Source organism: Ictidomys tridecemlineatus, chromosome 16 (assembly GCF_052094955.1).
Source record: "Ictidomys tridecemlineatus isolate mIctTri1 chromosome 16, mIctTri1.hap1, whole genome shotgun sequence".
NCBI classification, from domain to species: domain Eukaryota; kingdom Metazoa; phylum Chordata; class Mammalia; order Rodentia; family Sciuridae; genus Ictidomys; species Ictidomys tridecemlineatus.
Window position 1 is genome coordinate 33,107,913 of NC_135492.1, and position 13,449 is coordinate 33,121,361.

General features: G+C 46.2%; 1 protein-coding gene and 1 long non-coding RNA gene across 16 annotated transcripts in view; one reads left to right on the plus strand and one right to left on the minus strand.

The window, feature by feature from the left end:
- LOC144371524 (uncharacterized) lies at nucleotides 1-11,365 on the minus strand. 2 transcript variants are annotated; one of them, XR_013431481.1, is made up of 8 exons: nucleotides 11,226-11,365; nucleotides 9,796-9,907; nucleotides 9,020-9,075; nucleotides 3,107-3,302; nucleotides 2,435-2,584; nucleotides 2,238-2,342; nucleotides 1,281-2,040; nucleotides 1-943 (listed from the first exon to the last, which is right to left on the minus strand). It is a non-coding gene; the product is annotated as an uncharacterized LOC144371524 (long non-coding RNA). The 2 variants fall into 2 exon arrangements; XR_013431480.1 differs by having other exon boundaries at nucleotides 2,238-2,584.
- Nucleotides 10,633-13,449, plus strand: part of LOC144371523 (uncharacterized) — a 21,170-nt gene continuing 18,353 nt past the window's right edge. For 9 of the 14 annotated variants that reach the window (XM_078033840.1, XM_078033849.1, XM_078033850.1 and 6 more), the window contains exons 1-2: nucleotides 11,470-11,608; nucleotides 12,193-12,407. The gene's annotated coding sequence lies outside the window, so the exon portion shown is untranslated. Of the gene's footprint in view, nucleotides 10,797-10,950; nucleotides 11,095-11,250; nucleotides 11,390-11,469; nucleotides 11,609-12,192; nucleotides 12,408-13,145; nucleotides 13,164-13,449 lie in introns of those variants that run through there. The other 5 variants (XM_078033842.1, XM_078033843.1, XM_078033844.1 and 2 more) reach the window with 5 other exon arrangements.

Here is a 13,449-nt window from a genome sequence, read left to right on the forward strand (position 1 = left end):
CCCAGGAACATGGAGAGGGACTTCCAGTGCTCTGGCTCCTCTGGAAATCTTGGTGTGAAGATGACACAGGCCCAATACCATTCCTTCCCACCCTCTTAGCTGATGACCTCCCCTGTCAGTCTCCCCAGGCCTGGGGGCCAGGGCAGAATGGCCAGGGTGGAGTGCAAAATGCGGGTGAGTCCCTACCCGCAGGTGGATCCCAGGGCAGGCCAAGATCCTCCCACCAGGAGCTGGTCCTGGGCCTTCAGCAGCACCATGAAGACCTCACCCCAGGGCTTGCTTTCCCGTGCCTCCCACTGACATCCATGGCCTGAAGAAGAGCCCAGAGGGAGTGGTCCTGGACAGGGCCTGCCAGCAGAGGCTGAACCGAGCATACTCCTCCAACAAGTTGCCACACTCTGGTGAGCAGAGGTCATCTCATCCCAAGGCCAGACCCAGACCCCGTCCTCAACCAGCATTTGAAGCTACCCTCTCCAATATTCCCAGTGTTCAATGAGGCTCTCAGCCCCACCCCACCTAGGAGGAGCGGCTCGTGTTGACTGAAGTGACCTCCGGTCCTAAATGCCAGGTCAGTGAAGCCACCGACCTCCTGGCCATCACCTTGTTTCCACACACAGTCAACAAACTTGCAAGAGGCCTCTGAGGCCACTGTCCCCAAGCCTCCTTTTGCTTGCTTGAGGCTTTTGCCACCCCCCAGAGCCTGGGCTCCTCAGAGCCCTCCCCAGGCTGGGCTCCCACAGTCTCCACGCCCCTCCCAGAGTCCTCCCAGCTCCCCGAGTTCAGTCCTGCTGGCCCCTGACCACAGGGAGCCTAAGTTCCAGAGCCTCCTACCTGTGCCTTTGCAGAGTTGCTGGGCTCTTAATGGGGTTCTGTATGTGAAATAAAAGTGGACGATGCTGTCTGACAGGCATCAATCATCGAAAACTAAACATGGAAAAACCACCTTTAAAAACAAAAAAAAGTGAAATGGTCTTCCAGTGACTTAGAAAGGTATATATTCTAGGATCTGCTGGGTCACAAGAGACTAATTATCTTTTTTATCAGCAAACATCAAAACAACTATAACCTAGAGAATTCAGCTTAGGAGATTTTTTCTTACAATACGTACTCATATAAAGTCAGCAGCCTTGAACGTGTGTTTCTCCCAACATAAAGACCCCTGACCCCTGCTTACAGCTGGAAGGCATGGTGGGGAAGTTCAGGAGGGCTGCCTGCTTCTTATAGCCAGCCCCCAGAAGACACTACCACCCTCAAGGGATGGGGCCCACTGAGATGCCTACCTTGTGTGGTCAGCACTCAAGGAGCAGGGCTCAGGTCATGTTACACAGGTGTCACGGTTGCTGGAGGGATGCCCACAGGCCTTCCGGTCACCCTGCAGAGCACCCTTACAGGAGCTGGGATGTGATGTTCCCAGAGACAGCAGGAGGTCCCAAGACAAAGGGAGAAGCGTGGGCCACAAAACCTGCTCCAGGTGACTCCAAGCAGGCATAACAGACAGCCATCCTGACCACAGGAGACTTGCTATCCACCAGGAGGAATTCTCAACAAGACGTACCTCTGGGCAGCTGAGTCCTCTGGCCTGCCATCCTGATGTGCCACAGAACAAAGTGTGCTTCACAAAACTGCAGGCAGCAGGAGGCCCTGCCAGGCCAGGGGTGGACACCCTCCAAACAGCCAGAAATGTTAATGTAACTAATGCCTTTGACGTGATCGTTCATTCCTTAAGGCCAGAATAGAAGAGGCAAAACTTGTTATTCTAAAAGCAATTCATGGAAATATGTGAAGCCACACAAGGCACTTGCTCATTTACCTCATCAGAGGAGGTAGTGGGCCAATTTGATCAGCCACTAAAGTGACCCAAACCACACAGAATGCCCAGCACTGAGATCCTCGGGGAGGGTATGCCAGACCCCTGACACTGAGCACCTGACAGAAGGGTGGGGAATCCCTCAGCCCCGAGCACTGTGCAGCCAGCTTGTGGTTGTGGGAGTCCTGGAAGTGGGAAGGAGGCAGCGGAGCCAGTCAGATCGAGCCAGGGACCTGGGACAACAGGAACTTGGTATCAGAAATCCCAGGTGACAGACTGCCCCAAAGCTGCCATGAGTTGTGCACTCTCCAGGGCACATACACATACATATATACACATTGCACACAGATGCACACAGATGCACACAGCTGCATTACACACAGATGCTTGTACCTATGCTCGACATACTTCTAAATGCACACACACCGACCTGCACTCACAAAGCAGCTCTGGTGCACGACTGGCCTGTCAAGGACTCCGCGACATCTAAACCGGTGGAGCAAGCTGCCCTCCTGTGGGCTTCAGTCCCGGGAGCCTGTTGTTTGCAGAAGACCAGTGAGGACAAGTTAGGGGGCTCTGGCCTGTATGGGCACCCACCAGGAGGAGGAGGGTCTGTGGAGTCCATACAGGCAGTTGTGAGGCTCGGAGGCCCAGAGGTTGGTGGTTCAGGAGTCACTGAGAGTGTGCCACACTTGAGGGCACAGGGGACACACAGGCTTTCCTCCAAGCCTCTCTCCTGTCTGCAGAGCTTCAGTGGAGTGCTGGAGTCTGTAGCTTCTGTGGAATAAGAAGAGACAGAGGGGATCCTGGGGTTGGTAGAGAGGAAATCAAGAAGGAGGTGGATCCAGGGGCCTGAACACTGCAGGAATGGGGATACAGCTGTCCCCACTGCCACCCCTTTCTGCAGGGACAAGGCATGGTCAAGGAAGGGAGAGCTGGCCCACTACTGCTTGGCCTCAGTGTGCTGACACTTACTTACACAAAGACCCGGGAGCTTTCTCCACCGCACATGGGCCCGGAACCCCAACCCCAGAGCCCGTTGCCAGTGGAGAAGCTATGGGAGCACTCTAGCTCATCTGACTGCAGTGGGCATTCAAAATGTCTCAACAGGAGCGAGTAGGAATGACCAAGGTCAGGACCTTTCTCGCTGGGATGTAGAGGTCCCGATAACTGCTGTCAGCTAAATGTGCCCTAAGGAGCCCCTCCACACTCCCAAACCCATCAGTCTGTACCCTAAATGGTAAAGGGCTGCACAGAGAGAATGAAGAACCTCGAGGTGGGAAACTGTCCTCCACCTACCACAGTCACAGACGTCCTCACGAGTGGGTGTGGAGGTAGGTCAGAGAGAAGGTCGAGTGACCAGGTGCAGGAGGCTGAGGGCAGAGGGACTGCCGGGCAGAGGGCGCTGGGACGGGGTTTTCCCTGGAGTCCTGGGGAACCAGCTCTGTGGCACTCTGATTTCGGCTCAGTGACTTTGGACTCCTGTCCTCCAGAACTGTAAGATGACACATGTGTGTTGGTCTGAGCCACTAAGTTTGAGGTGATTTGTTTTAGCATCAACAGGAAATATACAGATACTTTATTGCTCTCCTGCACCAAGCATTTTCAAAATCCCAAATTATCTTCTTTGATTTACACCCAACCTTCGTGCCCTTATGTTTCCCATAAGATTTTATCTTTTCAGGTACTAACACCCCGGCCATTACTGGGAGTTAGCATCTGCATATCAGAGAAGACATTTGGCCTTTGGTTTTGGGGGACTGGCTTATTTCACTTAGCATAATATTCACCAGCTCCATCCATTTACCAGCAAATGCCATGATGTCATTCTGAATGAGTAATATTCCATTGTGCATATATGACATATTTTCTTTATCCATTCATCTGATGAAGGCTACCTAGGTTGGTTCCATTGGGCCTTAATCACAAGAAAGCATTGAACTGCCCTGGGGAAAGAGAATTCCTGAGGAGAACCATAGCACCCTGAAAGGACACTTTAGCGGACTAACAAGTAGCCTGAACTGAGTTCTCAACTCTGCTATTTTCTACCTATGTATGTGGAAATCCTCATTTTTTTTTCATCTTTAAATATTATGGTTTTTCTTTTCAATTCTATTTTAACTTTCCTGACCTGTTTGGGATAATAGAAAGTGACAATGTGTGTGAACCTGAAAGTTTTCATAAAAAAACAGAAATTTACTTATGTGATCATTATTTTGTTATCCTGTCAACAAAAAGGCTACCTGACTAAGAAGCCAGACAGGCTGGGGAGTCCAAGGGCTTGGAGTGTGGGTGATGTGGTCCACAGAGCATAGTACAAGTTGGGGAGTCAACTGGAAATTGGGGACAAAAGCTCGGCTCTGTAAATCTAGGGATTTTAGTCAAAGCTCCCTAAGAGGCTTGTTGGGGGAGTTAAATAAGATATTTCAAGAAAAGTGCTGAGTGTTTAATAAATATTAGCCATTATCATTCTTAGCATTTTTTAAACATTATTTGGACCCTTACTGAAAGAATCAGGAGGGACCAGGAAAGTGTGAAGAGACAGCATCTAAAACAAAATGTGTCAATGTTGCCCAGAACTTACTGTCCCCCCCACCCACACTCCAAGGTTCCTGGGCAATTCAAAAAATGAAATCTGAGAAAGAAAGAGATTATTTCAAATAATTTTCTATCGAGTATTGATATGAGCAGGCACAGGAAGATTTACTTAAGGAATCTTGTTGATGATGTTTGCAATTTATTTTCAGCTAAGATAAGGGAGCTAGCTAAGCAGCAAAAGGACCCCAAGCATCAAGTGTTTGAATAATGTCCCTGGCAGTGTGGGAGGACACGTAAGACACAGTGGCTTTGTATCCTGAGCTCTTCAATTGAGCTGAATAATGCATTGCCTGCATAATGTACATGTGGAGCAAAAAGAGTGCTGGGCTGGGGGTTTGTACCCCTCAAATCCAGGCATTTGAAGTGCAGGTGAACACAAGCCTTTTAGGGAATAGCTGGTGTGACCCAGAAGCAAAGTCACTGTCTTGGCAGTTGTGAGAGTTGACAGGAGACAAGGAGGCTCAGATGTAGACTGCAAGATTTACTCAGTCCTAAACTTGTTAGCATAAGAAATACAGAAAAAAAATACACAGTTCCAACATTTTTGATTAGCATCTCCCCAGACATAAAGGAAAACAGAAAAATTAAAAAATCTGTCTCATCAGTTAACTGAGTTAAAGGAACTGAGTTAGAACATTCTCTTTTCCTCTCTCTCTTACTATTGTATAAGGGGTTAGCAAACTATGGCTCATGAGCCAAATCCTGTCGCCACCTATTTTCATAAATGAAGTGTTTTGGGGGAAACATACCTGTGCTCATTCATTTAGATCTAATCCATAGACCCTTCCTGCCTCAATGGCAGCATTAACTAGGTGTGCAAGGACCCTGCGGCCCACAAAAACCTTAAATACTTTCTTCCTTCACAAAGAAAAAGACTTGCAAACTTGACCATGTCAGCATCATGTCAGATACTTTATTTAGTGTTTGATTTGAAGATCTATAGATGGTGAGAGAGGTGTGTTGAAGTCCATTATTGTGTTATGATCTATTTGACATTTCATACTGCTTAAGAGAACTATACATCAACAAGACATAACAATCATAAATATTTAGGCCCCAAACCATGGAGCATCTACATACATAAAATGAACCCTTCAAGATGAGCTGTGGAAGATGCTATCAGCTTGACTTCCTGAGTGTTGTATTTGGGATCTGTACAATGGGTTGCTACAAGTGAAGCTCCCAGGGGTGGGAATTTGATCTGCTACTTTCCCAGGTATTTTTTTATGGTGGGGGGGTTCAGGCATTAAAGAGTCAATGATATTTCAGGACTGTATTCCAGTACCCTGTACAGGGAACCGCCTGTGGTAGGAGAAAGTTGAACCTTCACTGGTGCTGTTTATCAGGGATACTGAGGGTTGGTTGTGTGTTTGTTTTTGGCTTCTCATGTGGGGTGGTTTAGAGCACTGAACTCAGTCACTCCTCCTCATTAAGTTTCTTCCTGCTACTGGTTCTGTGCACTGTTGGCTGCAGGTTCAATGGAGGGGGAAAAGGGTCACAGGCTTTCTCTGACCTCTGGGTTCTATATTGTTTCCAGGCAAAGCTGTTTCTGAGCACTGAGCTCTGTCTCTTTGCCCCACCTGGTTTCTCCCTGCTGCTGGTTCTGGTTGCTGATGATTCAGTGGAGTCAGGGAGAGGGGCATGGGATTTCTCTGGACTCTCTGATCTATATTGCCCCCAGGCAAGGTTTTTCTCCATTTTCTCCATGTCAGAAAATCTCTATACTAGAGATTCTCCTTTTTTGCTCTCACTTTAGATCTTGCAGACGGCACCTGTCAGATTCACGTGTGATTTCAGCTTGGTTTCATGGAGGTATTTAAGTCTATGTTCCCTGTGTATGGCTGAAAGACTGATTTTTTTGTACCAGTTTATTGGGCTGAGTAGCGTCTGGGCTTACCCAGGGTGGGCTCCTTCTCTAATCCTGGGGTTCCCCACACCAACATATATCAGCACTTATAGATCTTTTCAGACTTTGTATTTTTTCCCTACCCCCAGAGCCCATCTGGAGCTCAGCTTCAATTCTGTTCCTTAGCCTTGTCTGATGTAACCCAACTCTTCCAGTGTTCAGTGTCAGTGGAGTGTTTTTTCCCTCTCACTCACCTCCTGGAGAAGGAGATTCCTCACTGTTTGAGTCTCAACTCATGGAGATGTGAAAACCACAAATTTCCACTAATCCACCATCTTTCTTCTCCATGGTATCTTTCTAATCTGCTCTTTTTAAATAAGTGATTTCTTCAAAGTATTCATGAAAATAGTGTTAGACCATGACACAAGACAAGTCCACTGACTCCAATTAAAATTAAATTAAAGCAAACTTATTATGACCGGCCGGGCTGCCTCTCCCACCCAAAACCGCTGGAACAAGACAGCCACTGCAGCTTTCCTGCAGCCCAGCTTTATAGCTCAGAAAGTTACACAAAGGGGGGTTACAGATAACAAAACTCTGAGGAGCATAACACTAATGGTAGTTTACATTTTTGCTGGCCCCAACATCAGAATTTATGAAGGTCATTAGAGACTCAGAGAGGGTCGTTGCCTGGTCAGGGAAGGCCAAGATTTATGAGGCATCACTAAAGTTTCAGAAAGGGCTGCTATCTGGTCAGAGAGCCAGGCATGGGTGAGTTCAAGGCATGGGCAGGCATTCAAAGCAGGTTCAGAATTGCAGTAATTTATAGTAAAGCTGAAATTATCTTTTAATGGCTTTGTGGCGAGATGGCTCCCAATTTTAAGAAAAGATCAGGTTGGGTCTATCAATAGGAATCTATCCTAAGGGTCTCATATATCAGGAAGCAATTTGTTATGGCATTAAAGGAAAGCAATTTGGGTTGAGAAACAGAATATTCATGGGTTACTTAGGGTTTACATTTATATATATATCTTGTACACATAAATTTATAATACAGTATTTATATTTGAATATTAAAAGTAGCACATGCACAATCTTATTGTGCCATTTACTACAATTTCATTGTTTGTGCTCCTTAAGAGGCTCAGAAATTCAAAGAAATCAATTTTTCCTCTCACCTGGGAGCATTGATTCAAAGAGGATAAATGGGATAAAAGCCCAACCAATCCTGGGGTTCTATCTTCTTTAGAGATGATGTTGTTCATCCTCAATTAAGAAGAACAAAACTTTAAGGGACTCTGAGATTAAAGGAGTTGAAAAATAATAGGATAACATGCTGAATAACTTTAGAGCTTATCCCAGATTCTATAAATGTGGATTGATTTCTATTGTAGAATTGTCAGGTTATAGCAAAAATGCCCCCCAAATATTCTAAAGTCAATCAAGAATGATTGCTGTGTTGACATGAAACACGTCAATTAGCAGAAGAAAGAAGTTAGTGTAAATACATAATTAGGGCCCTCAGGAAGTCTCTGAATGATAAGAAAAAATGAGCTTCAATGGAAAAGAAGAAAGGTTGAAGCAGCAAACTTCTAAGGTTCCACCAAACTGAAGAGTTAAAGGTGTATGGAACAGGATATGGTCAGCTCCAGAACCGACTTGAAAAGGATCCCTCTCAAAGGCAAGAATAGGACAATTTGAACAGTGGGAAAGAAAAGAGCTACAATAAACTGAAACTCATTCAATCTTTTTGGACCCATGAATATTAAATGATTCTGCAAAAGAAGAAGTGGTCACTTGGGAGGATTGCTTTGAAAACTACTTCGCACAGTGGGAATCAGACATTGATCCTCAGGGAAGAAAAATGTTAATGAAGGGAAGTTTCTTCTTAGAGAAGTATCCCAGATACTTATAATAAAGAATGATAGAATCAGAATATCAATACTTTATATCTCCTGATGAATAAATGAATCCAAGCAATGATCATCAATAACTGCCCAAATCATATGATGACAGATTTTGCACAACTCCTGTTAGAATTACACCACCTGTAAACTGTTCTTCATATGTGTACATGCACATACCCACATGTACACAAACAAAAATCAGAGACTGAGCTCTTAAATGTAACTACTGATGATAGGAAGATAGTGAGACATAGAGAATGATCCGTGAGAACATAGGGAGACACTCAGCAACACCCCAGTGTAAGAAGTTCTTCAGGATAAATGACTCATTGCTTTCACTGCAAGAAAAAAATAAACAGAGAACTTTCAGAATAAAGAAACTTAAGAGACAGGTGAATTCAATTGCAAAGCATAGGCCTTCTCATCCATATGAACCAAATAACCAAACCCTAAAAGAGTATTTTGTTAGGAAAACTGGAGAAATATAAACACTGGTTGTCTGTGTGATAATATTAAGAAGCCACGGTTATTAGCAACTCAGAGTCTGAAGCAGGAGGATAACAAGTTGGAGGCCAAACTGGGTAATTTAATGATATCCTGTTTTGAAACAAAAATTTAGGAGAGGGCTGCAGATGTAGCTCAGGGTTAAAATGCATGCCTAGCAGTACTGCAGCCTTCAGTTCTATTGCTGACACTGGAAAAATCAAAAAGAATTCAGTGTTATTTGCATGATGACCATGATGATAGTTTTGTCCTACTTTTCTATTTATGAGTAAAATAATATGATGCCTTGCACTTATTTCTAAATAATATGGAAACCCAGGGCATTAGTAAATGTAAGTAAAAACAAAATGAACTTACCCACATGTTGTCAATTACTGAGAACAGATGATGAATATACATGGATGTGCATATGTCTGCAATAGAGAAGAGAGATGGATGGATGGAGTGACAGATACATGGATATATAGGTTAATAAAAGTTAAACTACCTCCTTGGACATGTTATCATAGTAGAGCAAACCTAAATAAAGAAGAACACAACCTTTGGGACATGCTTCAAAGACACAAGTGAAATAAAAATATCACCTGAGAGTACCTAAAGCAGGAGTGGGTCACTTAAGTGAGCCAAAGGGGATATGACAAAATGAGAAGCATTTGCTGAAGTGCAGTGAACTGAGGAAAGTGTTCTCTTTACTTCCCTAGACTCGCATTTGATTTTCACACTATGGACATAATGATGATTATCTGGCAGATTCAGAGGTTTTGTAAAGGGCAGCCACAACAAACCTACAACTAACATCCTACTCAATGGTGCTGCTGGTTGCTTGAGTCTCAATGTTACTGAAACTCAAAGAACTGTAAGCTAATAGAAAAGTCCATTTGACTGTACAAAACGCTCTTAGGAGTTAGTTTTCTAAATAATTGTTCAATATTACTTTTCTAGTCCCATAGGGAAGTTGCTCATTTTACACATTGTATGATGTACAGCTTTATAGGCATTTTCTCAAACTGTCTCACTATGGGGCATCATTTTTGTCTAGTTGGAAAACCTTCCAAAATTTCTTGGTACACTGTTACAAGCCATATCAAATCCCAATACTAACTGGCTCAATTCCCAAAATGAATTTCACTCACTGCTCATAGATGGACCTGGACTCCATCTTCACTTCTCCATGGTGATCTTGGGCCTGCCTTTTTCCTCTTAGCAATTTTGTCTTCAGGCTGTCTTCTTCTGTAGTGGCAAATTCTGAAGGCAGCAATCAAAGGTTTAAAAAAAAATACGATTAAACCAAAATATTAAGCAGAAGTGCCCAACCTCAGTGACTGTACATCTTACCACATCTGTTATCCTTGGACCAACCACAGCCAAGCACCAGAATGCTACACACTATAGAAGGGGAAGAGTAGAGGATAGAGAGGGCACCCTAATGTCTCCAGTAGTCATTCTCTTTTAGTTGACACTTCCTTTACCTAATACAATCAACTACCATCTATCTGATCCATACCGTGTGCTGCCTCTTCGCATCCTTTTGGCCATTTGAAAATACAGGGAACTGAGTCATCTTTCCAGGTGACCTTAGTTATGGGATTGTATGGGGAACACTGGTGGAAGGTCAGGGTGACAGCAAACTCTTCGGGACTTCAGCAGGAAGGCTGCTTGGGGAACTGGAGGGCCCATCAGGGCACAGAAGCAGCTCTGGGGACTCCAAGGCCCATCTCATGGGGAGCCTGGGAAGCAGGGTCCTGGGCTTTCTTTCGGTTTAGTTTTTCTTAGGTGCTTAGTCCCAGTACCCTGGGAGAGTCAACCACATCGCTGACTGCACAGGGCCACCAGAGGGCAGTGCTACCCTGAGTGCCGTGCCTGCTTGAAGGAAGGTCCCACTTCCCGACCTGAGGCTGGGAGTGAGCTCACCACATTGCCCAGGAAAGCCCTCGCCCGCAGCTGGCTGTCCAGGAGGCCCTCGGAGGCGGTCCCTAAAGCCAGGGGAGTGGCGGGCGCCTCCCCAGGGCCCTGTCCTCCTGGGCAGCAATCCCCTCCCCCTGGCTGAGGAAACCCGAGCATCGGGGCAGAGTCCACAGGGTCCCACGGCCACGAGGGGCAGCCGGAGGCCTCACACGAGGGGGTCTGTATCCAGGTGAGGACCCTGCGGCACCCTAGGTCCCCAGCTGGGGTGACAGCAGGGCAGGCGGCAAGGGCGCAGGGCCCCGCCCCCAGCACGCAGACCAAAGGGGAAGCGCCTCAGAGGCGTCCCCGGGAGACGGGGGCGGGGCCTGTGCAGGGCAGGAACTTTGAGCCGCTGTCGCGGGGAGCTCCGAGGGGGAGGAGCCCGGAAGTAGCGCCCTGGAGGCGGGGCTGCGGGTCCCGGATGGAGGGTGCAGCTCCCGGGGTCCTTGAGAGGAGAAAGTGAGCGGCCAGGAGCGGCCCCGGTCTAGGTGCCCACATGAGGGGGGACCCGGAGGACTCTACCGCCGCCCTGGAGCCTCGGTCCCGGCTGCCTGTCCCCTGGAGCCGCCGGGGCGGTCCCCTCAGCGCCCACCACGGACCCCGCGGTCCCGGTTCTCACCTGAGGGCCCTCCTCGGCGGAGCTGCTGGTCACAGCGGGTGGAGTTTGACCTGCAGGGTCCTGTTCAGGACGCGGTGGCCTCAGCCGTGTGGCCTGCGCCACGGACCTCAGAGGAGAAGAGGGGGCCTGACCCACAGGCCCCTGGAGAGGGGAGGGGAGCCCAGGTGACCTGGGGGCAGGAGGCATTTAGAAGGGAGACCCGCCCAGGTGTCAGGTGTCACTGACTCTGTGTCCTTTTGTTTTCCTGTGGCACCTGTGGATTCTGGGGTTTAAGTCCTGTTTCCTTCCTGCTCCTGGTGGACATGGGAAGAGACCCTGCGGGTTTTAAGGATTCAGCAAAGCAGTGCAGTTCCTGGAAGTGCCAAGGAGAGAGCAGCGATAGGGTGGGCATCACGGGAGGGAGTCCTCGGGCCCCAGGTTCTCCACTGTGTGTGAGAGAGTCGCCTGGGGACAGCTTTTGCAGAATGTGCCCTGGGATGATTCCCAGTGACGGCGGTTGATTGCTAAAATGGGTTGTTTGCATGCTTGACTTCAGACACCAGCCTAAGCCTGATTCCTCTAGGAAACTCCAGGGAAATCACGAGGTGGACAGTCCTGTTGGACCTTTCGTTTTAGAGATGAGAAAAGTGAGCTGGCAGGGTTTAGGTGATTTTCAAAAGGGTATTTTAATGAAAACCTCAGTGTTTCCTGATGCATGCTGTTGTGGGAGATATGCTTCCATTCTCAAGTGACCAGGGATTTGTATTCAGCTTGGCAGAGATGAATTGAACACCTGTAAGGAATGTGAAGTAGCACGTGTTCTGACTGCTCAGTGTCCAGTTAAGTCAAAACCTAGGACACGTGAGTCTGTAAAAGAGCACAGTGTAAGAGGTTAAGGTTGCATTTTGCCTAATACAAGTTATTGAGTTGAAGTTGCATTTGATAATTTTAAAATATTTAAGGAAGTACGGTGTTCGGTCCGTTTCAGGATTTATTCAATAGAGTATCAGATGTTGTTTCTTTTGACGGCACTGTGGAAATGTGAGCGAGAACAAGTTGGAGACATCTTTCAGGTGGAAGCATTGCCTGAGGAGGAGGTCATCAAGTTGGCCAAGAAGCCATTTTGCGAAGCCCCTGTTGACTCAAGGCTTTTGAGGAAGAATTCATGTGTGGAGACTAATTCTTCATGGGCCTTTGCATTTGGTGAGTCACGGAACATATCTGAGTAGATAATCATTTACCAACATGTCCACAATAATCCCACATATTATGTATGACAGGTCATGGCTCAGTAAATATTACCATTTCCTTTTTTGCATTTAAGAAAACTAATGATGGCATAATACTTTCTTTCTTTTTTGCCTTGAAGTACGTCAGTATCTTGACCAAGCATGATTGTTGGTAGGTAGGATAGCAAGAACTTGAACTCAGGGATTTTATTGTCATGTATCAATCTATTGTTTTTCATTGATTTCTATTAATATATCCAGGTTGGCATCCATTACATTTTTAGCTTTTGACTTTCCCACCTATGGGCACCCTGACAGCCCTCAACTCCCTGTAAGCACAGACAACTCTGTAAGGAACATGAGGATAAATTTTCCTGTGCATGTCCCCTTGTGAAACTGCTTAAGCACTATGAGGGTAATCTATAGACAGGTGGAATTTCTAGGTCAAAGTATGTATGTTTACTTCTTTGATTTAGCACTGCCAAGTGGCTCTTCTGAATAGCTCTGTATGTGGCCAGGATTGTATTATCTAACTTTCTAACTTTTGCATGATGAGTAGATACAAAGTGAGAGGACACTGTTTTTGTTGGTATTTTTCTTTTCTTTCTTTTTTTTTCTTTTGAGAGAGAGAGAGAGAAAATTTTAATGTTTATATTTTAGTTTTCGGCAGACACAACATCTTTCTTTGTATGTGGTGCTGAGGATCTAACCCGGGCCACATGCATGCCAGGTGAGCATGCTACAGCTTGAACCACATCCCCAGCCCAGTATTTTTCTTGATATCTATTCTGATGCTTTTCTTTGGGGGATTTTCTCCTGTGAAAATGGGCTTCCTCTGGATGCCTCTGCCCATTCCTCTACTTGACCTTATTTTCTTCTTTTTTTTAAAATTTTATCAAAGTGACTTCTTAATTCCAGTTTTATTAAAGACATTGTCCCTTGCTTGCATAGTCTATATCTAAAGCACTAGTCCTTGCATCAAGGCCCAGCTTGCTCTCAGCTGCCCCAGGAGGGGA